The sequence below is a fragment of the Perna viridis genome, chromosome 13 (assembly GCF_037379345.1).
Source record: "Perna viridis isolate PV_CMFRI_1.1 ecotype Kerala chromosome 13, ASM3737934v1, whole genome shotgun sequence".
Taxonomy (NCBI): Eukaryota; Metazoa; Mollusca; class Bivalvia; order Mytilida; family Mytilidae; genus Perna; species Perna viridis.
The window spans coordinates 21,099,825-21,123,437 of record NC_142457.1 but is presented as its reverse complement, the minus strand read 5'-3'; the positions used below and the strand labels follow the sequence as shown (position 1 = coordinate 21,123,437).

Below are 23,613 nucleotides of genomic sequence, written 5' to 3'. Positions count from 1 at the left end.
TGCTCCACGATCCCTAATTGCAATTACGAAGAAGTTAGGCTGGAGAAAAAAATTCGTGCCCCGGGTGAGGATCGAACTCACGACCTTCAGATCGCTCTTGTGAAATTGATTATGAGACTGACGCGCTACCTACTGCGCTACCGAGGCCACTACGATGTCACATTTAATTATGGTATAAGAACATTGGTGTATTGTCGGTCTCCATGTAACAAGTTGTTAAGGTGTAAAAGGCCACATTCAAACACAAGCTATCAAAGGAAATAACATTTTAAGCACCAGTTTACACACCGCTGAAGAAATTTGTTAGACGAACGTAATGCACAAGTAACGGGAAGCTTTCCTATACTGTATCCACACCGCCATCAATTGGAAGAAAAACAATTACTCTAAATGTTTTGAGGTCTTTAATAGAAGACAATTATACCACCTTGCATATAATGTCCAAACAACTTTCACGACATTCAAAGTGGTCATCGTCTTTTTTATTAAAAACAGTCAAAACGGGCGACCACATGCAGTACTATTCCATTATATTAAAGCTTCGCTTGACGTCCAAAAATGTTTTCTTTGAAGAAAACTGTGCTCCACGATCCCTAATTGCAATTACGAAGAAGTTAGGCTGGAGAAAAAAATTCGTGCCCCGGGTGAGGATCGAACTCACGACCTTCAGATCGCTCTTGTGAAATTGATTATGAGACTGACGCGCTACCTACTGCGCTACCGAGGCCACTACGATGTCACATTTAATTATGGTATAAGAACATTGGTGTATTGTCGGTCTCCATGTAACAAGTTGTTAAGGTGTAAAAGGCCACATTCAAACACAAGCTATCAAAGGAAATAACATTTTAAGCACCAGTTTACACACCGCTGAAGAAATTTGTTAGACGAACGTAATGCACAGGTAACGGGAAGCTTTCCTATACTGTATCCATACCGCCATCAATTGGAAGAAAAACAATTACTCTAAATGTTTTGAGGTCTTTAATAGAAGACAATTATACCACCTTGCATATAATGTCCAAACAACTTTCACGACATTCAAAGTGGTCATCGTCTTTTTTATTAAAAACAGTCAAAACGGGCGACCACATGCAGTACTATTCCATTATATTAAAGCTTCGCTTGACGTCCAAAAATGTTTTCTTTGAAGAAAACTGTGCTCCACGATCCCTAATTGCAATTACGAAGAAGTTAGGCTGGAGAAAAAAATTCGTGCCCCGGGTGAGGATCGAACTCACGACCTTCAGATCGCTCTTGTGAAATTGATTATGAGACTGACGCGCTACCTACTGCGCTACCGAGGCCACTACGATGTCACATTTAATTATGGTATAAGAACATTGGTGTATTGTCGGTCTCCATGTAACAAGTTGTTAAGGTGTAGAAGGCCACATTCAAACACAAGCTATCAAAGGAAATAACATTTTAAGCACCAGTTTACACACCGCTGAAGAAATTTGTTAGACGAACGTAATGCACAAGTAACGGGAAGCTTTCCTATACTGTATCCACACCGCCATCAATTGGAAGAAAAACAATTACTCTAAATGTTTTGAGGTCTTTAATAGAAGACAATTATACCACCTTGCATATAATGTCCAAACAACTTTCACGACATTCAAAGTGGTCATCGTCTTTTTTATTAAAAACAGTCAAAACGGGCGACCACATGCAGTACTATTCCATTATATTAAAGCTTCGCTTGACGTCCAAAAATGTTTTCTTTGAAGAAAACTGTGCTCCACGATCCCTAATTGCAATTACGAAGAAGTTAGGCTGGAGAAAAAAATTCGTGCCCCGGGTGAGGATCGAACTCACGACCTTCAGATCGCTCTTGTGAAATTGATTATGAGACTGACGCGCTACCTACTGCGCTACCGAGGCCACTACGATGTCACATTTAATTATGGTATAAGAACATTGGTGTATTGTCGGTCTCCATGTAACAAGTTGTTAAGGTGTAAAAGGCCACATTCAAACACAAGCTATCAAAGGAAATAACATTTTAAGCACCAGTTTACACACCGCTGAAGAAATTTGTTAGACGAACCTAATGCACAAGTAACGGGAAGCTTTCCTATACTGTATCCACACCGCCATCAATTGGAAGAAAAACAATTACTCTAAATGTTTTGAGGTCTTTAATAGAAGACAATTATACCACCTTGCATATAATGTCCAAACAACTTTCACGACATTCAAAGTGGTCATCGTCTTTTTTATTAAAAACAGTCAAAACGGGCGACCACATGCAGTACTATTCCATTATATTAAAGCTTCGCTTGACGTCCAAAAATGTTTTCTTTGAAGAAAACTGTGCTCCACGATCCCTAATTGCAATTACGAAGAAGTTAGGCTGGAGAAAAAAATTCGTGCCCCGGGTGAGGATCGAACTCACGACCTTCAGATCGCTCTTGTGAAATTGATTATGAGACTGACGCGCTACCTACTGCGCTACCGAGGCCACTACGATGTCACATTTAATTATGGTATAAGAACATTGGTGTATTGTCGGTCTCCATGTAACAAGTTGTTAAGGTGTAAAAGGCCACATTCAAACACAAGCTATCAAAGGAAATAACATTTTAAGCACCAGTTTACACACCGCTGAAGAAATTTGTTAGACGAACGTAAAGCACAAGTAACGGGAAGCTTTCCTATACTGTATCCACACCGCCATCAATTGGAAGAAAAACAATTACTCTAAATGTTTTGAGGTCTTTAATAGAAGACAATTATATCACCTTGCATATAATGTCCAAACAACTTTCACGACATTTAAAGTGGTCATCGTCTTTTTTATTAAAAACAGTCAAAACGGGCGACCACATGCAGTACTATTCCATTATATTAAAGCTTCGCTTGACGTCCAAAAATGTTTTCTTTGAAGAAAACTGTGCTCCACGATCCCTAATTGCAATTACGAAGAAGTTAGGCTGGAGAAAAAAATTCGTGCCCCGGGTGAGGATCGAACTCACGACCTTCAGATCGCTCTTGTGAAATTGATTATGAGACTGACGCGCTACCTACTGCGCTACCGAGGCCACTACGATGTCACATTTAATTATGGTATAAGAACATTGGTGTATTGTCGGTCTCCATGTAACAAGTTGTTAAGGTGTAAAAGGCTACATTCAAACACAAGCTATCAAAGGAAATAACATTTTAAGCACCAGTTTACACACCGCTGAAGAAATTTGTTAGACGAACGTAATGCACAGGTAACGGGAAGCTTTCCTATACTGTATCCATACCGCCATCAATTGGAAGAAAAACAATTACTCTAAATGTTTTGAGGTCTTTAATAGAAGACAATTATACCACCTTGCATATAATGTCCAAACAACTTTCACGACATTCAAAGTGGTCATCGTCTTTTTTATTAAAAACAGTCAAAACGGGCGACCACATGCAGTACTATTCCATTATATTAAAGCTTCGCTTGACGTCCAAAAATGTTTTCTTTGAAGAAAACTGTGCTCCACGATCCCTAATTGCAATTACGAAGAAGTTAGGCTGGAGAAAAAAATTCGTGCCCCGGGTGAGGATCGAACTCACGACCTTCAGATCGCTCTTGTGAAATTGATTATGAGACTGACGCGCTACCTACTGCGCTACCGAGGCCACTACGATGTCACATTTAATTATGGTATAAGAACATTGGTGTATTGTCGGTCTCCATGTAACAAGTTGTTAAGGTGTAAAAGGCCACATTCAAACACAAGCTATCAAAGGAAATAACATTTTAAGCACCAGTTTACACACCGCTGAAGAAATTTGTTAGACGAACGTAATGCACAAGTAACGGGAAGCTTTCCTATACTGTATCCATACCGCCATCAATTGGAAGAAAAACAATTACTCTAAATGTTTTGAGGTCTTTAATAGAAGACAATTATACCACCTTGCATATAATGTCCAAACAACTTTCACGACATTCAAAGTGGTCATCGTCTTTTTTATTAAAAACAGTCAAAACGGGCGACCACATGCAGTACTATTCCATTATATTAAAGCTTCGCTTGACGTCCAAAAATGTTTTCTTTGAAGAAAACTGTGCTCCACGATCCCTAATTGCAATTACGAAGAAGTTAGGCTGGAGAAAAAAATTCGTGCCCCGGGTGAGGATCGAACTCACGACCTTCAGATCGCTCTTGTGAAATTGATTATGAGACTGACGCGCTACCTACTGCGCTACCGAGGCCACTACGATGTCACATTTAATTATGGTATAAGAACATTGGTGTATTGTCGGTCTCCATGTAACAAGTTGTTAAGGTGTAAAAGGCCACATTCAAACACAAGCTATCAAAGGAAATAACATTTTAAGCACCAGTTTACACACCGCTGAAGAAATTTGTTAGACGAACGTAATGCACAAGTAACGGGAAGCTTTCCTATACTGTATCCATACCGCCATCAATTGGAAGAAAAACAATTACTCTAAATGTTTTGAGGTCTTTAATAGAAGACAATTATACCACCTTGCATATAATGTCCAAACAACTTTCACGACATTCAAAGTGGTCATCGTCTTTTTTATTAAAAACAGTCAAAACGGGCGACCACATGCAGTACTATTCCATTATATTAAAGCTTCGCTTGACGTCCAAAAATGTTTTCTTTGAAGAAAACTGTGCTCCACGATCCCTAATTGCAATTACGAAGAAGTTAGGCTGGAGAAAAAAATTCGTGCCCCGGGTGAGGATCGAACTCACGACCTTCAGATCGCTCTTGTGAAATTGATTATGAGACTGACGCGCTACCTACTGCGCTACCGAGGCCACTACGATGTCACATTTAATTATGGTATAAGAACATTGGTGTATTGTCGGTCTCCATGTAACAAGTTGTTAAGGTGTAAAAGGCCACATTCAAACACAAGCTATCAAAGGAAATAACATTTTAAGCACCAGTTTACACATCGCTGAAGAAATTTGTTAGACGAACGTAATGCACAAGTAACGGGAAGCTTTCCTATACTGTATCCATACCGCCATCAATTGGAAGAAAAACAATTACTCTAAATGTTTTGAGGTCTTTAATAGAAGACAATTATACCACCTTGCATATAATGTCCAAACAACTTTCACGACATTCAAAGTGGTCATCGTCTTTTTTATTAAAAACAGTCAACACGGGCGACCACATGCAGTACTATTCCATTATATTAAAGCTTCGCTTGACGTCCAAAAATGTTTTCTTTGAAGAAAACTGTGCTCCACGATCCCTAATTGCAATTACGAAGAAGTTAGGCTGGAGAAAAAAATTCGTGCCCCGGGTGAGGATCGAACTCACGACCTTCAGATCGCTCTTGTGAAATTGATTATGAGACTGACGCGCTTTTTTTTTTATTTTGATAAAATTTTATTCAAATAAATACATTCATAAAAGAATTATTGGGCTAGTCTCCCATTAATTCATATTATCACAGTGTTGGTTAGAATTGTAACAATTATTAACAACAGATCTCAATTAAAACTCAATATGTACTTCATCATTACTTATCCTTAGTACAGGATTTTTGTTTAAATAATACTTTTCAAATAAATACATGCACTTCTTCTGTTTATAATACAAGTATGCATAACTCACATGTTTTTGCAGAACATTTTTAAAATATGGCACTATGTCTATCAAATGATCATCCTTCATAGAGATATTTCTCCTCTTTACTACACAGAATCTTCTAGCACATAAAACTGTATTCACAAAGTATAAGTTTATATTTTTATCCTTCTTGACTAGACCAAAGTAACATATATATTTGAAATCTAGAGTATTGACAAAGCTAGTAGAACTATTACACAGAATGTTATGTAGGAAATCTTTAAAAAAGTCATTGAACTGAGTCAAACATCTACACACAATGATCAAGTGCTCCAAGTCTTCATGCACATCTTCGCAAACTGGACACATAGAATCAACAGTAATTTGGCATCTCATCAGTCTCTCCTTAGTGAAGAAAACTCTATGGAAAATTTTGAATGATGACTCAATCCAATCACTTTGTAAAAATGAAAAGTTCAAAACTTTTTGTACTTTTTGAACATCAAAATCTGAAAATATTTCACACCAGTATTTTACAGAATTAGGTTCTCTTGTTAATGTCTTTAACAGTATATCATAAAATGATCTTGTTGTATTAGGTAAAGCATACTTTCTACCATTAACGCTGTAAATTATATTTAAAACAGTTGCTTTACAAGTGTTTGCATTTTCTTCAACTAAAACTACATAATCTTGTGGAATACATTGCTTAATACATTTCACTACTTTAATAATTTTATCAACGGAAACATCAGGGAACTTTTGAGATACAATATCTTGAATATAAGTGTCCTTCATAAAACCTCTCTTGCATTCATAAGCTAAGTCCTTAATCTTGATAATACCTGCTTCTATAAATGTTCTCATATATAACATACTATCACCATTCACAATCATCGGATTACAGAAGAGGGGAATATCAAAAACGTTAGTCACATTAATTTCTATTTCCATACAATGACGTATCTTCCCCCATGCATACAACATACATTTATAAAAATCAGGCAAACATCCTAATTGTCTATGAGTAAAATCACAATACAATATTTCAACACCAAGATTCATTCCTTGTACTTTAGAAAAGAAATAAAGACATGTAACTTTCCAAACAGCATTATAATCCATATCTAATAGCCTATTTAAAAACTTTAGTCTAAATGCATACATTTTATGAAAAATTTCAGGAAAATTTAAACCACCATCTAACACCTTATTAGTTATTACATCATATGCAACTAGAGATGGTTTATCATTCCACAAAAAATCAATACATATCTTCTTAATTTCTAAATAATGTTTTTCTGGTATATTAACAACCATAAGAGTATACCAAAGTTTACTCATCAATAAAGTATTTATTACAGTTAATCTACCATGTATTGATAAGTGTCTCATTTTCCAAAAATTCAATAGCTTCAAAATAGATTGTACTTTGCAATCCCAATTCAAACTATCACAAAGAGATTTATCCTTACCAATCCATATGCCTAAAAGCTGTAAAACCCCATCACACTCTCTAATACTCCAAGCATCTAATTCATGTTTTGAAATAGTTCCAGTTCCCAATGCCAAAATTTCTGATTTATCCTTATTTAATTTTGCCCCAGATGCTTGTTCATACAAATGTAAAACTCTAAAGGCTTCATCTACTGAATTTTTGTCAGACAAAATTAAAGTAGTGTCATCAGCATGTGAAAAAATCTTTTCTTCAACGTTTGTATTAGGAATATTCAAACCTCTAATACTACTATTCTTTTTAATCATTGTACTCAATGGTTCAGCTACTAATACATATAATAAAGCTGATATAGGACAACCTTGCTTTACAGAGTTCTTTAATTGAAAATATTTGGACAGGAACCCATTACACTTGACAGTGCTGAAAATGTCAGTATAAAATATTTTTATCCAAGAAATAAATTTCTCCCCAAATCCAAATTTCTGCAAGACAGAAAATAAATATTCATGTCCAACCCTGTCAAATGCTTTTTCCTGATCAAGTTTCAACAAGTAACATTCTAAATCATCCATTTCAACCAAATCAATAATATCTCTAACACTTGCAGTAGTGTCAGAAATGTCTTTACCTATAATACAGCAACTTTGAGTAGGTGATATAATTTTTGGTAATACAAACTTAAACCTGTTAGCCATTACTCTTGCTAGTATTTTATAATCCACATTTAATAAAGTTATAGGTCTGAAATTTTTAAGTTCAGATTTGTCACCTCTATTCTTATATATCAAATTAATCATGCCATATCTCATAGACCTAGATAAAACTTTATTTTCTTCAATACTATCATAAATATATTTCAATACAGGTTTCAATTCATTTAAAAAATAAAGATAGAATTCAACAGTCAATCCATCAGAGCCAGGCGTTTTGCCTTTTTTCATTCCTTTCAATGATTGTTCAATCTCATCAATACATATATCATCATCACATTTAGTAATATCAATATCATCAACTTTAACATCAACACAATCTAACATGTCATTGATTGCATTATTGTCAGTATTTACACATGAAAACAATTTTTCATAAAAATTATGCACAACATCTAATAATTCCACAGTACTACTAACAGCATTACCATCACAATTTCTCAAAGTACTTATCAAATTCTTATTTTGTTTATATTTTTCTAGACTTAAGAAATAAGCAGTATTCTTGTCACTTTCTAAGGCATGTTGACATTTAGACCTTAATATAGCACCATTACATCTATGTTTTTCTATAGCTTCAAGTTCATCTTTTAATTCTAAATATTTTACATAATCAATTTCTATACCACATGCAGACTTCACTGACAATTCTTGTAACTTATTTTGCAATTTAAAATATTCTTTGCTTCTCTCTTTCTGATTTTCTTTGCCATAGATTTGACTTATTCTCTTAATACTAAATTTCAAATTATCCCACCAAATGAGAGGGTTTGAATAATAAAAATCTGAACATATTTCATCTTCTAATAACTTTCTGATTCTTGTTACATATTCTTCATTATCTAATAAGGAACAGTTAAAAATCCAGATACCTGGTCCTCTTTCAACCTCTGTAAAATCTAATTTCATGCTAACAATACAGTGATCACTAAAACAAGTATCTCTATAAAAAATATTTTTAATACAGGGCTTAACATTACTAGAAACTAAAAAATAGTCAATTCTACTCTGTGTCAAAAAACCTTGTACAACTTGTTTTCGTGAAAACATTTTGACACCTGCATTTCTGTCTCTCCAGACATCAAACAAACAATTATCGTGCATCATAGTATTAAGATATTTCACAGACCTATCTGCATAAAAAGCAGTTTTCCCACTTTTATCTAAAGGAGACAGTGCAGTATTAAAATCACCTGCTGCTATAACATATCCGTCTCCTTTAATTTTACTTTTACAATCTTCAAAAAATTCACATTTTTCACTTACACTATTAGGAACATACAAATTAAAAATATCTACAATTTTATCATTGATTTTACCTTGAATATGAATAAATCTACCAGGTACACATTCACAAACTTTAAATACATTTTTAAGGTTTTTACTGACAAGAATTGCAACACCCTGTCTATTACAGTTACTATTACTTGCAAAAATATCACCATTCCATAATGTCTTATCATTCTTTATATCTTCAAAAATAATATTATTCCAAAATGTTTCCTGTAAGCATACAATATCATACTTTCTTTCATTACATAATGAAAAAATACAATCCTTTTTACTTTGGTTACATAGACCATTACAATTAAAACTTATGAAGTTATAAGTAGCCATCACAAAAATAATTCTAATAATATACAACATTAAACACTCCATTATTAACTATTCAAATGTTTTTGTAAATTTGACAACCTTGCTGCTTTAATATTAGGCTTGATATTAAGCATACTTCTCCTTTTAATACCCAAGTAATTTCTCTTCTTCCCTACAACAGTGAAAGTATCTCCACTTTCCTCTTGGTCTTCACTGACCACGGGAAAAGTGTCCATAGTAATCTCATCCAGAGAATCACATGAACTTCTGACTTCCCCCTGGCTACTGTCATTTTGTTCAAGGGGGGAGACAGCACTTTCAACACCTAAACCATCAGACATTTTATCAATTATATTTTCACCAGACAATTCAACATTTGATTTAGTAAGCAAAACTGGTTCAATATTACAATTATTCAAACAAATATTGTTTAATTCTTTATCTGTACCTTTCTTGACTTTATCATCTATGACACATTCCGCACTGTCATCACCAACACCATCATCCATCTCAAAACACTCCTCCTCATCAATGTAAATACCATCTCCATTCCAGTCACCGTCACCCTCATCATCAGTGCAAAGGCTAGCACCACCTTTAGCACTTTCACCAAAACCCACTTCATCTACATCCTCAGTGTAATGACTAGCATCGCCATTTACACTTACGATTCCATCTTCCATACTATCTCCTACATCTGTACCTTCACGAGAATCAACATTCTCCTGCACACTTGTACAAACCTCCTTCTCCTTACAATTTTTATCCATATATCCAACTTTCACATCTGTGGTTTTCATAGCCTCCTCATCTGCTTCTTTTATCAACTCCCGACATGACATTTCCTGCAAATTCTCAGAAGAAAATTGTGGAAATTGATTCACAATTTGCAATTCTTCTCTGGCTTTGCAATTACAATAGTCTTTCTTTCGAAAACAAAACGCACACTTGTTTTTTAAACATTTTCTACTAATGTGCCCCTGCTGACCACATTCAAAACATTTAAATTCTGGACAGTCTTTGTATATATGTTCTGAGCTAAAGCACCCAGAGCACACCTTGACTTGTTGGTTATGAATAACCCGGTAGTAAGCCGTCTCCTTTTCATTAACTGAAAACTTCATTGAATACGGTATTGAAGCCATGTTCGGCGGAAGTTTAACTTTGAAAATACGAGTTCCGTCAAAGACATTATTCTTTGACTTCATCCTATGCTTCTTTATCGGAGAAACAATCTCCACTCCAATCTTGGAAAATCTATCAATAATTTCTCGATCTGAGACATACATACTTAAATTTAGTATTGAAACGTACTTAAAACTTGCCTCTAATTCATTAACAGCGCACTTTTTACCATTTAAAGATAGTTCACCAATAACGGATTCCATCATTTTTCTCTCTCTTAGTACCACCTCATAACCAACTCCATTTTTCGGTACGCATGCAACGACACTTCCAACACCACATTTCTTCTCAATTTCATCAATAATCATTTCAGCCTCCACGGCACCAAAACCATCTACGGGGCACCCAACTAAAACGGTTTTCTCCTTTGAGAACTGTTCATTTGAAAAATTCATGTTTTTTCGAGAACTTTCTCCCCCACTATTATTAAAGTTTGCCATCAGTCTTTAGTCAAACCACTGAATACAAATCGAACACACCTTCCCTCCCCCTTTTCCCTGTAACGAAAACACAGGAAAAGGGGCTATTCAACAAATATTATGCGATAATATATGTCACATTCAATCATATAATACACATTAAACTTCAGGAAATGTTTACAGTTACAAATATGGCGAAGAACTCACCAAAATCAGAATAATTTCCGGACAACACTTTGTTTACATGTTAAACATGGTACATCCAAAAACCAGCCTGGTGAGGATCGAACTCACGACCTTCAGATCGCTCTTGTGAAATTGATTATGAGACTGACGCGCTACCTACTGCGCTACCGAGGCCACTACGATGTCACATTTAATTATGGTATAAGAACATTGGTGTATTGTCGGTCTCCATGTAACAAGTTGTTAAGGTGTAAAAGGCCACATTCAAACACAAGCTATCAAAGGAAATAACATTTTAAGCACCAGTTTACACACCGCTGAAGAAATTTGTTAGACGAACGTAATGCACAAGTAACGGGAAGCTTTCCTATACTGTATCCATACCGCCATCAATTGGAAGAAAAACAATTACTCTAAATGTTTTGAGGTCTTTAATAGAAGACAATTATACCACCTTGCATATAATGTCCAAACAACTTTCACGACATTCAAAGTGGTCATCGTCTTTTTTATTAAAAACAGTCAAAACGGGCGACCACATGCAGTACTATTCCATTATATTAAAGCTTCGCTTGACGTCCAAAAATGTTTTCTTTGAAGAAAACTGTGCTCCACGATCCCTAATTGCAATTACGAAGAAGTTAGGCTGGAGAAAAAAATTCGTGCCCCGGGTGAGGATCGAACTCACGACCTTCAGATCGCTCTTGTGAAATTGATTATGAGACTGACGCGCTACCTACTGCGCTACCGAGGCCACTACGATGTCACATTTAATTATGGTATAAGAACATTGGTGTATTGTCGGTCTCCATGTAACAAGTTGTTAAGGTGTAAAAGGCCACATTCAAACACAAGCTATCAAAGGAAATAACATTTTAAGCACCAGTTTACACACCGCTGAAGAAATTTGTTAGACGAACGTAATGCACAAGTAACGGGAAGCTTTCCTATACTGTATCCATACCGCCATCAATTGGAAGAAAAACAATTACTCTAAATGTTTTGAGGTCTTTAATAGAAGACAATTATACCACCTTGCATATAATGTCCAAACAACTTTCACGACATTCAAAGTGGTCATCGTCTTTTTTATTAAAAACAGTCAAAACGGGCGACCACATGCAGTACTATTCCATTATATTAAAGCTTCGCTTGACGTCCAAAAATGTTTTCTTTGAAGAAAACTGTGCTCCACGATCCCTAATTGCAATTACGAAGAAGTTAGGCTGGAGAAAAAAATTCGTGCCCCGGGTGAGGATCGAACTCACGACCTTCAGATCGCTCTTGTGAAATTGATTATGAGACTGACGCGCTACCTACTGCGCTACCGAGGCCACTACGATGTCACATTTAATTATGGTATAAGAACATTGGTGTATTGTCGGTCTCCATGTAACAAGTTGTTAAGGTGTAAAAGGCCACATTCAAACACAAGCTATCAAAGGAAATAACATTTTAAGCACCAGTTTACACACCGCTGAAGAAATTTGTTAGACGAACGTAATGCACAAGTAACGGGAAGCTTTCCTATACTGTATCCATACCGCCATCAATTGGAAGAAAAACAATTACTCTAAATGTTTTGAGGTCTTTAATAGAAGACAATTATACCACCTTGCATATAATGTCCAAACAACTTTCACGACATTCAAAGTGGTCATCGTCTTTTTTATTAAAAACAGTCAAAACGGGCGACCACATGCAGTACTATTCCATTATATTAAAGCTTCGCTTGACGTCCAAAAATGTTTTCTTTGAAGAAAACTGTGCTCCACGATCCCTAATTGCAATTACGAAGAAGTTAGGCTGGAGAAAAACATTCGTGCCCCGGGTGAGGATCGAACTCACGACCTTCAGATCGCTCTTGTGAAATTGATTATGAGACTGACGCGCTACCTACTGCGCTACCGAGGCCACTACGATGTCACATTTAATTATGGTATAAGAACATTGGTGTATTGTCGGTCTCCATGTAACAAGTTGTTAAGGTGTAAAAGGCCACATTCAAACACAAGCTATCAAAGGAAATAACATTTTAAGCACCAGTTTACACACCGCTGAAGAAATTTGTTAGACGAACGTAATGCACAAGTAACGGGAGGCTTTCCTATACTGTATCCATACCGCCATCAATTGGAAGAAAAACAATTACTCTAAATGTTTTGAGGTCTTTAATAGAAGACAATTATACCACCTTGCATATAATGTCCAAACAACTTTCACGACATTCAAAGTGGTCATCGTCTTTTTTATTAAAAACAGTCAAAACGGGCGACCACATGCAGTACTATTCCATTATATTAAAGCTTCGCTTGACGTCCAAAAATGTTTTCTTTGAAGAAAACTGTGCTCCACGATCCCTAATTGCAATTACGAAGAAGTTAGGCTGGAGAAAAAAATTCGTGCCCCGGGTGAGGATCGAACTCACGACCTTCAGATCGCTCTTGTGAAATTGATTATGAGACTGACGCGCTACCTACTGCGCTACCGAGGCCACTACGATGTCACATTTAATTATGGTATAAGAACATTGGTGTATTGTCGGTCTCCATGTAACAAGTTGTTAAGGTGTAAAAGGCCACATTCAAACACAAGCTATCAAAGGAAATAACATTTTAAGCACCAGTTTACACACCGCTGAAGAAATTTGTTAGACGAACGTAATGCACAAGTAACGGGAAGCTTTCCTATACTGTATCCATACCGCCATCAATTGGAAGAAAAACAATTACTCTAAATGTTTTGAGGTCTTTAATAGAAGACAATTATACCACCTTGCATATAATGTCCAAACAACTTTCACGACATTCAAAGTGGTCATCGTCTTTTTTATTAAAAACAGTCAAAACGGGCGACCACATGCAGTACTATTCCATTATATTAAAGCTTCGCTTGACGTCCAAAAATGTTTTCTTTGAAGAAAACTGTGCTCCACGATCCCTAATTGCAATTACGAAGAAGTTAGGCTGGAGAAAAACATTCGTGCCCCGGGTGAGGATCGAACTCACGACCTTCAGATCGCTCTTGTGAAATTGATTATGAGACTGACGCGCTACCTACTGCGCTACCGAGGCCACTACGATGTCACATTTAATTATGGTATAAGAACATTGGTGTATTGTCGGTCTCCATGTAACAAGTTGTTAAGGTGTAAAAGGCCACATTCAAACACAAGCTATCAAAGGAAATAACATTTTAAGCACCAGTTTACACACCGCTGAAGAAATTTGTTAGACGAACGTAATGCACAAGTAACGGGAAGCTTTCCTATACTGTATCCATACCGCCATCAATTGGAAGAAAAACAATTACTCTAAATGTTTTGAGGTCTTTAATAGAAGACAATAACACCACCTTGCATATAATGTCCAAACAACTTTCACGACATTCAAAGTGGTCATCGTCTTTTTTATTAAAAACAGTCAAAACGGGCGACCACATGCAGTACTATTCCATTATATTAAAGCTTCGCTTGACGTCCAAAAATGTTTTCTTTGAAGAAAACTGTGCTCCACGATCCCTAATTGCAATTACGAAGAAGTTAGGCTGGAGAAAAAAATTCGTGCCCCGGGTGAGGATCGAACTCACGACCTTCAGATCGCTCTTGTGAAATTGATTATGAGACTGACGCGCTACCTACTGCGCTACCGAGGCCACTACGATGTCACATTTAATTATGGTATAAGAACATTGGTGTATTGTCGGTCTCCATGTAACAAGTTGTTAAGGTGTAAAAGGCCACATTCAAACACAAGCTATCAAAGGAAATAACATTTTAAGCACCAGTTTACACACCGCTGAAGAAATTTGTTAGACGAACGTAATGCACAAGTAACGGGAAGCTTTCCTATACTGTATCCATACCGCCATCAATTGGAAGAAAAACAATTACTCTAAATGTTTTGAGGTCTTTAATAGAAGACAATTATACCACCTTGCATATAATGTCCAAACAACTTTCACGACATTCAAAGTGGTCATCGTCTTTTTTATTAAAAACAGTCAAAACGGGCGACCACATGCAGTACTATTCCATTATATTAAAGCTTCGCTTGACGTCCAAAAATGTTTTCTTTGAAGAAAACTGTGCTCCACGATCCCTAATTGCAATTACGAAGAAGTTAGGCTGGAGAAAAAAATTCGTGCCCCGGGTGAGGATCGAACTCACGACCTTCAGATCGCTCTTGTGAAATTGATTATGAGACTGACGCGCTACCTACTGCGCTACCGAGGCCACTACGATGTCACATTTAATTATGGTATAAGAACATTGATGTATTGTCGGTCTCCATGTAACAAGTTGTTAAGGTGTAAAAGGCCACATTCAAACACAAGCTATCAAAGGAAATAACATTTTAAGCACCAGTTTACACACCGCTGAAGAAATTTGTTAGACGAACGTAATGCACAAGTAACGGGAAGCTTTCCTATACTGTATCCATACCGCCATCAATTGGAAGAAAAACAATTACTCTAAATGTTTTGAGGTCTTTAATAGAAGACAATTATACCACCTTGCATATAATGTCCAAACAACTTTCACGACATTCAAAGTGGTCATCGTCTTTTTTATTAAAAACAGTCAAAACGGGCGACCACATGCAGTACTATTCCATTATATTAAAGCTTCGCTTGACGTCCAAAAATGTTTTCTTTGAAGAAAACTGTGCTCCACGATCCCTAATTGCAATTACGAAGAAGTTAGGCTGGAGAAAAACATTCGTGCCCCGGGTGAGGATCGAACTCACGACCTTCAGATCGCTCTTGTGAAATTGATTATGAGACTGACGCGCTACCTACTGCGCTACCGAGGCCACTACGATGTCACATTTAATTATGGTATAAGAACATTGGTGTATTGTCGGTCTCCATGTAACAAGTTGTTAAGGTGTAAAAGGCCACATTCAAACACAAGCTATCAAAGGAAATAACATTTTAAGCACCAGTTTACACACCGCTGAAGAAATTTGTTAGACGAACGTAATGCACAAGTAACGGGAAGCTTTCCTATACTGTATCCACACCGCCATCAATTGGAAGAAAAACAATTACTCTAAATGTTTTGAGGTCTTTAATAGAAGACAATTATACCACCTTGCATATAATGTCCAAACAACTTTCACGACATTCAAAGTGGTCATCGTCTTTTTTATTAAAAACAGTCAAAACGGGCGACCACATGCAGTACTATTCCATTATATTAAAGCTTCGCTTGACGTCCAAAAATGTTTTCTTTGAAGAAAACTGTGCTCCACGATCCCTAATTGCAATTACGAAGAAGTTAGGCTGGAGAAAAAAATTCGTGCCCCGGGTGAGGATCGAACTCACGACCTTCAGATCGCTCTTGTGAAATTGATTATGAGACTGACGCGCTACCTACTGCGCTACCGAGGCCACTACGATGTCACATTTAATTATGGTATAAGAACATTGGTGTATTGTCGGTCTCCATGTAACAAGTTGTTAAGGTGTAAAAGGCCACATTCAAACACAAGCTATCAAAGGAAATAACATTTTAAGCACCAGTTTACACACCGCTGAAGAAATTTGTTAGACGAACGTAATGCACAAGTAACGGGAAGCTTTCCTATACTGTATCCGTACCGCCATCAATTGGAAGAAAAACAATTACTCTAAATGTTTTGAGGTCTTTAATAGAAGACAATTATACCACCTTGCATATAATGTCCAAACAACTTTCACGACATTCAAAGTGGTCATCGTCTTTTTTATTAAAAACAGTCAAAACGGGCGACCACATGCAGTACTATTCCATTATATTAAAGCTTCGCTTGACGTCCAAAAATGTTTTCTTTGAAGAAAACTGTGCTCCACGATCCCTAATTGCAATTACGAAGAAGTTAGGCTGGAGAAAAACATTCGTGCCCCGGGTGAGGATCGAACTCACGACCTTCAGATCGCTCTTGTGAAATTGATTATGAGACTGACGCGCTACCTACTGCGCTACCGAGGCCACTACGATGTCACATTTAATTATGGTATAAGAACATTGGTGTATTGTCGGTCTCCATGTAACAAGTTGTTAAGGTGTAAAAGGCCACATTCAAACACAAGCTATCAAAGGAAATAACATTTTAAGCACCAGTTTACACACCGCTGAAGAAATTTGTTAGACGAACGTAATGCACAAGTAACGGGAAGCTTTCCTATACTGTATCCGTACCGCCATCAATTGGAAGAAAAACAATTACTCTAAATGTTTTGAGGTCTTTAATAGAAGACAATTATACCACCTTGCATATAATGTCCAAACAACTTTCACGACATTCAAAGTGGTCATCGTCTTTTTTATTAAAAACAGTCAAAACGGGCGACCACATGCAGTACTATTCCATTATATTAAAGCTTCGCTTGACGTCCAAAAATGTTTTCTTTGAAGAAAACTGTGCTCCACGATCCCTAATTGCAATTACGAAGAAGTTAGGCTGGAGAAAAAAATTCGTGCCCCGGGTGAGGATCGAACTCACGACCTTCAGATCGCTCTTGTGAAATTGATTATGAGACTGACGCGCTACCTACTGCGCTACCGAGGCCACTACGATGTCACATTTAATTATGGTATAAGAACATTGGTGTATTGTCGGTCTCCATGTAACAAGTTGTTAAGGTGTAAAAGGCCACATTCAAACACAAGCTATCAAAGGAAATAACATTTTAAGCACCAGTTTACACACCGCTGAAGAAATTTGTTAGACGAACGTAATGCACAAGTAACGGGAAGCTTTCCTATACTGTATCCATACCGCCATCAATTGGAAGAAAAACAATTACTCTAAATGTTTTGAGGTCTTTAATAGAAGACAATTATACCACCTTGCATATAATGTCCAAACAACTTTCACGACATTCAAAGTGGTCATCGTCTTTTTTATTAAAAACAGTCAAAACGGGCGACCACATGCAGTACTATTCCATTATATTAAAGCTTCGCTTGACGTCCAAAAATGTTTTCTTTGAAGAAAACTGTGCTCCACGATCCCTAATTGCAATTACGAAGAAGTTAGGCTGGAGAAAAAAATTCGTGCCCCGGGTGAGGATCGAACTCACGACCTTCAGATCGCTCTTGTGAAATTGATTATGAGACTGACGCGCTACCTACTGCGCTACCGAGGCCACTACGATGTCACATTTAATTATGGTATAAGAACATTGGTGTATTGTCGGTCTCCATGTAACAAGTTGTTAAGGTGTAAAAGGCCACATTCAAACACAAGCTATCAAAGGAAATAACATTTTAAGCACCAGTTTACACACCGCTGAAGAAATTTGTTAGACGAACGTAATGCACAAGTAACGGGAAGCTTTCCTATACTGTATCCATACCGCCATCAATTGGAAGAAAAACAATTACTCTAAATGTTTTGAGGTCTTTAATAGAAGACAATTATACCACCTTGCATATAATGTCCAAACAACTTTCACGACATTCAAAGTGGTCATCGTCTTTTTTATTAAAAACAGTCAAAACGGGCGACCACATGCAGTACTATTCCATTATATTAAAGCTTCGCTTGACGTCCAAAAATGTTTTCTTTGAAGAAAACTGTGCTCCACGATCCCTAATTGCAATTACGAAGAAGTTAGGCTGGAGAAAAAAATTCGTGCCCCGGGTGAGGATCGAACTCACGACCTTCAGATCGCTCTTGTGAAATTGATTATGAGACTGACGCGCTACCTACTGCGCTACCGAGGCCACTACGATGTCACATTTAATTATGGTATAAGAACATTGGTGTATTGTCGGTCTCCATGTAACAAGTTGTTAAGGTGTAAAAGGCCACATTCAAACACAAGCTATCAAAGGAAATAACATTTTAAGCACCAGTTTACACACCGCTGAAGAAATTTGTTAGACGAACGTAATGCACAAGTAACGGGAAGCTTTCCTATACTGTATCCATACCGCCATCAATTGGAAGAAAAACAATTACTCTAAATGTTTTGAGGTCTTTAATAGAAGACAATTATACCACCTTGCATATAATGTCCAAACAACTTTCACGACATTCAAAGTGGTCATCGTCTTTTTTATTAAAAACAGTCAAAACGGGCGACCACATGCAGTACTATTCCATTATATTAAAGCTTCGCTTGACGTCCAAAAATGTTTTCTTTGAAGAAAACTGTGCTCCACGATCCCTAATTGCAATTACGAAGAAGTTAGGCTGGAGAAAAAAATTCGTGCCCCGGGTGAGGATCGAACTCACGACCTTCAGATCGCTCTTGTGAAATTGATTATGAGACTGACGCGCTACCTACTGCGCTACCGAGGCCACTACGATGTCACATTTAATTATGGTATAAGAACATTGGTGTATTGTCGGTCTCCATGTAACAAGTTGTTAAGGTGTAAAAGGCCACATTCAAACACAAGCTATCAAAGGAAATAACATTTTAAGCACCAGTTTACACACCGCTGAAGAAATTTGTTAGACGAACGTAATGCACAAGTAACGGGAAGCTTTCCTATACTGTATCCATACCGCCATCAATTGGAAGAAAAACAATTACTCTAAATGTTTTGAGGTCTTTAATAGAAGACAATTATACCACCTTGCATATAATGTCCAAACAACTTTCACGACATTCAAAGTGGTCATCGTCTTTTTTATTAAAAACAGTCAAAACGGGCGACCACATGCAGTGCTATTCCATTATATTAAAGCTTCGCTTGACGTCCAAAAATGTTTTCTTTGAAGAAAACTGTGCTCCACGATCCCTAATTGCAATTACGAAGAAGTTAGGCTGGAGAAAAAAATTCGTGCCCCGGGTGAGGATCGAACTCACGACCTTCAGATCGCTCTTGTGAAATTGATTATGAGACTGACGCGCTACCTACTGCGCTACCGAGGCCACTACGATGTCACATTTAATTATGGTATAAGAACATTGGTGTATTGTCGGTCTCCATGTAACAAGTTGTTAAGGTGTAAAAGGCCACATTCAAACACAAGCTATCAAAGGAAATAACATTTTAAGCACCAGTTTACACACCGCTGAAGAAATTTGTTAGACGAACGTAATACACAAGTAACGGGAAGCTTTCCTATACTGTATCCATACCGCCATCAATTGGAAGAAAAACAATTACTCTAAATGTTTTGAGGTCTTTAATAGAAGACAATTATACCACCTTGCATATAATGTCCAAACAACTTTCACGACATTCAAAGTGGTCATCGTCTTTTTTATTAAAAACAGTCAAAACGGGCGACCACATGCAGTACTATTCCATTATATTAAAGCTTCGCTTGACGTCCAAAAATGTTTTCTTTGAAGAAAACTGTGCTCCACGATCCCTAATTGCAATTACGAAGAAGTTAGGCTGGAGAAAAACATTCGTGCCCCGGGTGAGGATCGAACTCACGACCTTCAGATCGCTCTTGTGAAATTGATTATGAGACTGACGCGCTACCTACTGCGCTACCGAGGCCACTACGATGTCACATTTAATTATGGTATAAGAACATTGGTGTATTGTCGGTCTCCATGTAACAAGTTGTTAAGGTGTAAAAGGCCACATTCAAACACAAGCTATCAAAGGAAATAACATTTTAAGCACCAGTTTACACACCGCTGAAGAAATTTGTTAGACGAACGTAATGCACAAGTAACGGGAAGCTTTCCTATACTGTATCCATACCGCCATCAATTGGAAGAAAAACAATTACTCTAAATGTTTTGAGGTCTTTAATAGAAGACAATTATACCACCTTGCATATAATGTCCAAACAACTTTCACGACATTCAAAGTGGTCATCGTCTTTTTTATTAAAAACAGTCAAAACGGGCGACCACATGCAGTACTATTCCATTATATTAAAGCTTCGCTTGACGTCCAAAAATGTTTTCTTTGAAGAAAACTGTGCTCCACGATCCCTAATTGCAATTACGAAGAAGTTAGGCTGGAGAAAAAAATTCGTGCCCCGGGTGAGGATCGAACTCACGACCTTCAGATCGCTCTTGTGAAATTGATTATGAGACTGACGCGCTACCTACTGCGCTACCGAGGCCACTACGATGTCACATTTAATTATGGTATAAGAACATTGGTGTATTGTCGGTCTCCATGTAACAAGTTGTTAAGGTGTAAAAGGCCACATTCAAACACAAGCTATCAAAGGAAATAACATTTTAAGCACCAGTTTACACACCGCTGAAGAAATTTGTTAGACGAACGTAATGCACAAGTAACGGGAAGCTTTCCTATACTGTATCCATACCGCCATCAATTGGAAGAAAAACAATTACTCTAAATGTTTTGAGGTCTTTAATAGAAGACAATTATACCACCTTGCATATAATGTCCAAACAACTTTCACGACATTCAAAGTGGTCATCGTCTTTTTTATTAAAAACAGTCAAAACGGGCGACCACATGCAGTACTATTCCATTATATTAAAGCTTCGCTTGACGTCCAAAAATGTTTTCTTTGAAGAAAACTGTGCTCCACGATCCCTAATTGCAATTACGAAGAAGTTAGGCTGGAGAAAAAAATTCGTGCCCCGGGTGAGGATCGAACTCACGACCTTCAGATCGCTCTTGTGAAATTGATTATGAGACTGACGCGCTACCTACTGCGCTACCGAGGCCACTACGATGTCACATTTAATTATGGTATAAGAACATTGGTGTATTGTCGGTCTCCATGTAACAAGTTGTTAAGGTGTAAAAGGCCACATTCAAACACAAGCTATCAAAGGAAATAACATTTTAAGCACCAGTTTACACACCGCTGAAGAAATTTGTTAGACGAACGTAATGCACAAGTAACGGGAAGCTTTCCTATACTGTATCCATACCGCCATCAATTGGAAGAAAAACAATTACTCTAAATGTTTTGAGGTCTTTAATAGAAGACAATTATACCACCTTGCATATAATGTCCAAACAACTTTCACGACATTCAAAGTGGTCATCGTCTTTTTTATTAAAAACAGTCAAAACGGGCGACCACATGCAGTACTATTCCATTATATTAAAGCTTCGCTTGACGTCCAAAAATGTTTTCTTTGAAGAAAACTGTGCTCCACGATCCCTAATTGCAATTACGAAGAAGTTAGGCTGGAGAAAAAAATTCGTGCCCCGGGTGAGGATCGAACTCACGACCTTCAGATCGCTCTTGTGAAATTGATTATGAGACTGACGCGCTACCTACTGCGCTACCGAGGCCACTACGATGTCACATTTAATTATGGTATAAGAACATTGGTGTATTGTCGGTCTCCATGTAACAAGTTGTTAAGGTGTAAAAGGCCACATTCAAACACAAGCTATCAAAGGAAATAACATTTTAAGCACCAGTTTACACACCGCTGAAGAAATTTGTTAGACGAACGTAATGCACAAGTAACGGGAAGCTTTCCTATACTGTATCCATACCGCCATCAATTGGAAGAAAAACAATTACTCTAAATGTTTTGAGGTCTTTAATAGAAGACAATTATACCACCTTGCATATAATGTCCAAACAACTTTCACGACATTCAAAGTGGTCATCGTCTTTTTTATTAAAAACAGTCAAAACGGGCGACCACATGCAGTACTATTCCATTATATTAAAGCTTCGCTTGACGTCCAAAAATGTTTTCTTTGAAGAAAACTGTGCTCCACGATCCCTAATTGCAATTACGAAGAAGTTAGGCTGGAGAAAAAAATTCGTGCCCCGGGTGAGGATCGAACTCACGACCTTCAGATCGCTCTTGTGAAATTGATTATGAGACTGACGCGCTACCTACTGCGCTACCGAGGCCACTACGATGTCACATTTAATTATGGTATAAGAACATTGGTGTATTGTCGGTCTCCATGTAACAAGTTGTTAAGGTGTAAAAGGCCACATTCAAACACAAGCTATCAAAGGAAATAACATTTTAAGCACCAGTTTACACACCGCTGAAGAAATTTGTTAGACGAACGTAATGCACAAGTAACGGGAAGCTTTCCTATACTGTATCCATACCGCCATCAATTGGAAGAAAAACAATTACTCTAAATGTTTTGAGGTCTTTAATAGAAGACAATTATACCACCTTGCATATAATGTCCAAACAACTTTCACGACATTCAAAGTGGTCATCGTCTTTTTTATTAAAAACAGTCAAAACGGGCGACCACATGCAGTACTATTCCATTATATTAAAGCTTCGCTTGACGTCCAAAAATGTTTTCTTTGAAGAAAACTGTGCTCCACGATCCCTAATTGCAATTACGAAGAAGTTAGGCTGGAGAAAAAAATTCGTGCCCCGGGTGAGGATCGAACTCACGACCTTCAGATCGCTCTTGTGAAATTGATTATGAGACTGACGCGCTACCTACTGCGCTACCGAGGCCACTACGATGTCACATTTAATTATGGTATAAGAACATTGGTGTATTGTCGGTCTCCATGTAACAAGTTGTTAAGGTGTAAAAGGCCACATTCAAACACAAGCTATCAAAGGAAATAACATTTTAAGCACCAGTTTACACACCGCTGAAGAA

The 23,613-nt window shown here is 37.3% G+C and overlaps 31 non-coding genes across 31 annotated transcripts; all 31 read right to left on the bottom strand.

Moving 5' to 3' along the window:
* Positions 1-56: 56 nt before the first annotated feature.
* Positions 57-147, bottom strand: Trnam-cau (transfer RNA methionine (anticodon CAU)). Its single transcript is given in 2 exon segments — positions 57-92; positions 111-147. It is a non-coding gene; the product is annotated as a tRNA-Met (tRNA).
* A 489-nt stretch (positions 148-636) lies between these two features.
* On the bottom strand, positions 637-727 carry Trnam-cau (transfer RNA methionine (anticodon CAU)). The gene is given in 2 exon segments: positions 637-672; positions 691-727. It is a non-coding gene; the product is annotated as a tRNA-Met (tRNA).
* Positions 728-1,216: 489 nt separating this feature from the next.
* Trnam-cau (transfer RNA methionine (anticodon CAU)) lies at positions 1,217-1,307 on the bottom strand. Its single transcript is given in 2 exon segments — positions 1,217-1,252; positions 1,271-1,307. It is a non-coding gene; the product is annotated as a tRNA-Met (tRNA).
* Positions 1,308-1,796: 489 nt separating this feature from the next.
* Trnam-cau (transfer RNA methionine (anticodon CAU)) lies at positions 1,797-1,887 on the bottom strand. The gene is given in 2 exon segments: positions 1,797-1,832; positions 1,851-1,887. It is a non-coding gene; the product is annotated as a tRNA-Met (tRNA).
* Positions 1,888-2,376: 489 nt separating this feature from the next.
* Trnam-cau (transfer RNA methionine (anticodon CAU)) lies at positions 2,377-2,467 on the bottom strand. Its single transcript is given in 2 exon segments — positions 2,377-2,412; positions 2,431-2,467. It is a non-coding gene; the product is annotated as a tRNA-Met (tRNA).
* A 489-nt stretch (positions 2,468-2,956) lies between these two features.
* Trnam-cau (transfer RNA methionine (anticodon CAU)) lies at positions 2,957-3,047 on the bottom strand. Its single transcript is given in 2 exon segments — positions 2,957-2,992; positions 3,011-3,047. It is a non-coding gene; the product is annotated as a tRNA-Met (tRNA).
* Positions 3,048-3,536: 489 nt separating this feature from the next.
* On the bottom strand, positions 3,537-3,627 carry Trnam-cau (transfer RNA methionine (anticodon CAU)). Its single transcript is given in 2 exon segments — positions 3,537-3,572; positions 3,591-3,627. It is a non-coding gene; the product is annotated as a tRNA-Met (tRNA).
* Positions 3,628-4,116: 489 nt separating this feature from the next.
* Trnam-cau (transfer RNA methionine (anticodon CAU)) lies at positions 4,117-4,207 on the bottom strand. The gene is given in 2 exon segments: positions 4,117-4,152; positions 4,171-4,207. It is a non-coding gene; the product is annotated as a tRNA-Met (tRNA).
* A 489-nt stretch (positions 4,208-4,696) lies between these two features.
* On the bottom strand, positions 4,697-4,787 carry Trnam-cau (transfer RNA methionine (anticodon CAU)). Its single transcript is given in 2 exon segments — positions 4,697-4,732; positions 4,751-4,787. It is a non-coding gene; the product is annotated as a tRNA-Met (tRNA).
* Positions 4,788-11,193: 6,406 nt separating this feature from the next.
* Positions 11,194-11,282, bottom strand: Trnam-cau (transfer RNA methionine (anticodon CAU)). The gene is given in 2 exon segments: positions 11,194-11,227; positions 11,246-11,282. It is a non-coding gene; the product is annotated as a tRNA-Met (tRNA).
* Positions 11,283-11,771: 489 nt separating this feature from the next.
* Positions 11,772-11,862, bottom strand: Trnam-cau (transfer RNA methionine (anticodon CAU)). The gene is given in 2 exon segments: positions 11,772-11,807; positions 11,826-11,862. It is a non-coding gene; the product is annotated as a tRNA-Met (tRNA).
* A 489-nt stretch (positions 11,863-12,351) lies between these two features.
* Trnam-cau (transfer RNA methionine (anticodon CAU)) lies at positions 12,352-12,442 on the bottom strand. The gene is given in 2 exon segments: positions 12,352-12,387; positions 12,406-12,442. It is a non-coding gene; the product is annotated as a tRNA-Met (tRNA).
* A 489-nt stretch (positions 12,443-12,931) lies between these two features.
* On the bottom strand, positions 12,932-13,022 carry Trnam-cau (transfer RNA methionine (anticodon CAU)). Its single transcript is given in 2 exon segments — positions 12,932-12,967; positions 12,986-13,022. It is a non-coding gene; the product is annotated as a tRNA-Met (tRNA).
* A 489-nt stretch (positions 13,023-13,511) lies between these two features.
* Trnam-cau (transfer RNA methionine (anticodon CAU)) lies at positions 13,512-13,602 on the bottom strand. Its single transcript is given in 2 exon segments — positions 13,512-13,547; positions 13,566-13,602. It is a non-coding gene; the product is annotated as a tRNA-Met (tRNA).
* A 489-nt stretch (positions 13,603-14,091) lies between these two features.
* Positions 14,092-14,182, bottom strand: Trnam-cau (transfer RNA methionine (anticodon CAU)). The gene is given in 2 exon segments: positions 14,092-14,127; positions 14,146-14,182. It is a non-coding gene; the product is annotated as a tRNA-Met (tRNA).
* Positions 14,183-14,671: 489 nt separating this feature from the next.
* Trnam-cau (transfer RNA methionine (anticodon CAU)) lies at positions 14,672-14,762 on the bottom strand. The gene is given in 2 exon segments: positions 14,672-14,707; positions 14,726-14,762. It is a non-coding gene; the product is annotated as a tRNA-Met (tRNA).
* A 489-nt stretch (positions 14,763-15,251) lies between these two features.
* Trnam-cau (transfer RNA methionine (anticodon CAU)) lies at positions 15,252-15,342 on the bottom strand. The gene is given in 2 exon segments: positions 15,252-15,287; positions 15,306-15,342. It is a non-coding gene; the product is annotated as a tRNA-Met (tRNA).
* A 489-nt stretch (positions 15,343-15,831) lies between these two features.
* On the bottom strand, positions 15,832-15,922 carry Trnam-cau (transfer RNA methionine (anticodon CAU)). Its single transcript is given in 2 exon segments — positions 15,832-15,867; positions 15,886-15,922. It is a non-coding gene; the product is annotated as a tRNA-Met (tRNA).
* Positions 15,923-16,411: 489 nt separating this feature from the next.
* Trnam-cau (transfer RNA methionine (anticodon CAU)) lies at positions 16,412-16,502 on the bottom strand. The gene is given in 2 exon segments: positions 16,412-16,447; positions 16,466-16,502. It is a non-coding gene; the product is annotated as a tRNA-Met (tRNA).
* A 489-nt stretch (positions 16,503-16,991) lies between these two features.
* Positions 16,992-17,082, bottom strand: Trnam-cau (transfer RNA methionine (anticodon CAU)). The gene is given in 2 exon segments: positions 16,992-17,027; positions 17,046-17,082. It is a non-coding gene; the product is annotated as a tRNA-Met (tRNA).
* A 489-nt stretch (positions 17,083-17,571) lies between these two features.
* Trnam-cau (transfer RNA methionine (anticodon CAU)) lies at positions 17,572-17,662 on the bottom strand. The gene is given in 2 exon segments: positions 17,572-17,607; positions 17,626-17,662. It is a non-coding gene; the product is annotated as a tRNA-Met (tRNA).
* Positions 17,663-18,151: 489 nt separating this feature from the next.
* On the bottom strand, positions 18,152-18,242 carry Trnam-cau (transfer RNA methionine (anticodon CAU)). Its single transcript is given in 2 exon segments — positions 18,152-18,187; positions 18,206-18,242. It is a non-coding gene; the product is annotated as a tRNA-Met (tRNA).
* A 489-nt stretch (positions 18,243-18,731) lies between these two features.
* Positions 18,732-18,822, bottom strand: Trnam-cau (transfer RNA methionine (anticodon CAU)). The gene is given in 2 exon segments: positions 18,732-18,767; positions 18,786-18,822. It is a non-coding gene; the product is annotated as a tRNA-Met (tRNA).
* Positions 18,823-19,311: 489 nt separating this feature from the next.
* Trnam-cau (transfer RNA methionine (anticodon CAU)) lies at positions 19,312-19,402 on the bottom strand. Its single transcript is given in 2 exon segments — positions 19,312-19,347; positions 19,366-19,402. It is a non-coding gene; the product is annotated as a tRNA-Met (tRNA).
* A 489-nt stretch (positions 19,403-19,891) lies between these two features.
* On the bottom strand, positions 19,892-19,982 carry Trnam-cau (transfer RNA methionine (anticodon CAU)). The gene is given in 2 exon segments: positions 19,892-19,927; positions 19,946-19,982. It is a non-coding gene; the product is annotated as a tRNA-Met (tRNA).
* A 489-nt stretch (positions 19,983-20,471) lies between these two features.
* Positions 20,472-20,562, bottom strand: Trnam-cau (transfer RNA methionine (anticodon CAU)). The gene is given in 2 exon segments: positions 20,472-20,507; positions 20,526-20,562. It is a non-coding gene; the product is annotated as a tRNA-Met (tRNA).
* A 489-nt stretch (positions 20,563-21,051) lies between these two features.
* On the bottom strand, positions 21,052-21,142 carry Trnam-cau (transfer RNA methionine (anticodon CAU)). The gene is given in 2 exon segments: positions 21,052-21,087; positions 21,106-21,142. It is a non-coding gene; the product is annotated as a tRNA-Met (tRNA).
* Positions 21,143-21,631: 489 nt separating this feature from the next.
* On the bottom strand, positions 21,632-21,722 carry Trnam-cau (transfer RNA methionine (anticodon CAU)). The gene is given in 2 exon segments: positions 21,632-21,667; positions 21,686-21,722. It is a non-coding gene; the product is annotated as a tRNA-Met (tRNA).
* A 489-nt stretch (positions 21,723-22,211) lies between these two features.
* Positions 22,212-22,302, bottom strand: Trnam-cau (transfer RNA methionine (anticodon CAU)). The gene is given in 2 exon segments: positions 22,212-22,247; positions 22,266-22,302. It is a non-coding gene; the product is annotated as a tRNA-Met (tRNA).
* A 489-nt stretch (positions 22,303-22,791) lies between these two features.
* On the bottom strand, positions 22,792-22,882 carry Trnam-cau (transfer RNA methionine (anticodon CAU)). Its single transcript is given in 2 exon segments — positions 22,792-22,827; positions 22,846-22,882. It is a non-coding gene; the product is annotated as a tRNA-Met (tRNA).
* Positions 22,883-23,371: 489 nt separating this feature from the next.
* On the bottom strand, positions 23,372-23,462 carry Trnam-cau (transfer RNA methionine (anticodon CAU)). Its single transcript is given in 2 exon segments — positions 23,372-23,407; positions 23,426-23,462. It is a non-coding gene; the product is annotated as a tRNA-Met (tRNA).
* Positions 23,463-23,613: the final 151 nt, after the last annotated feature.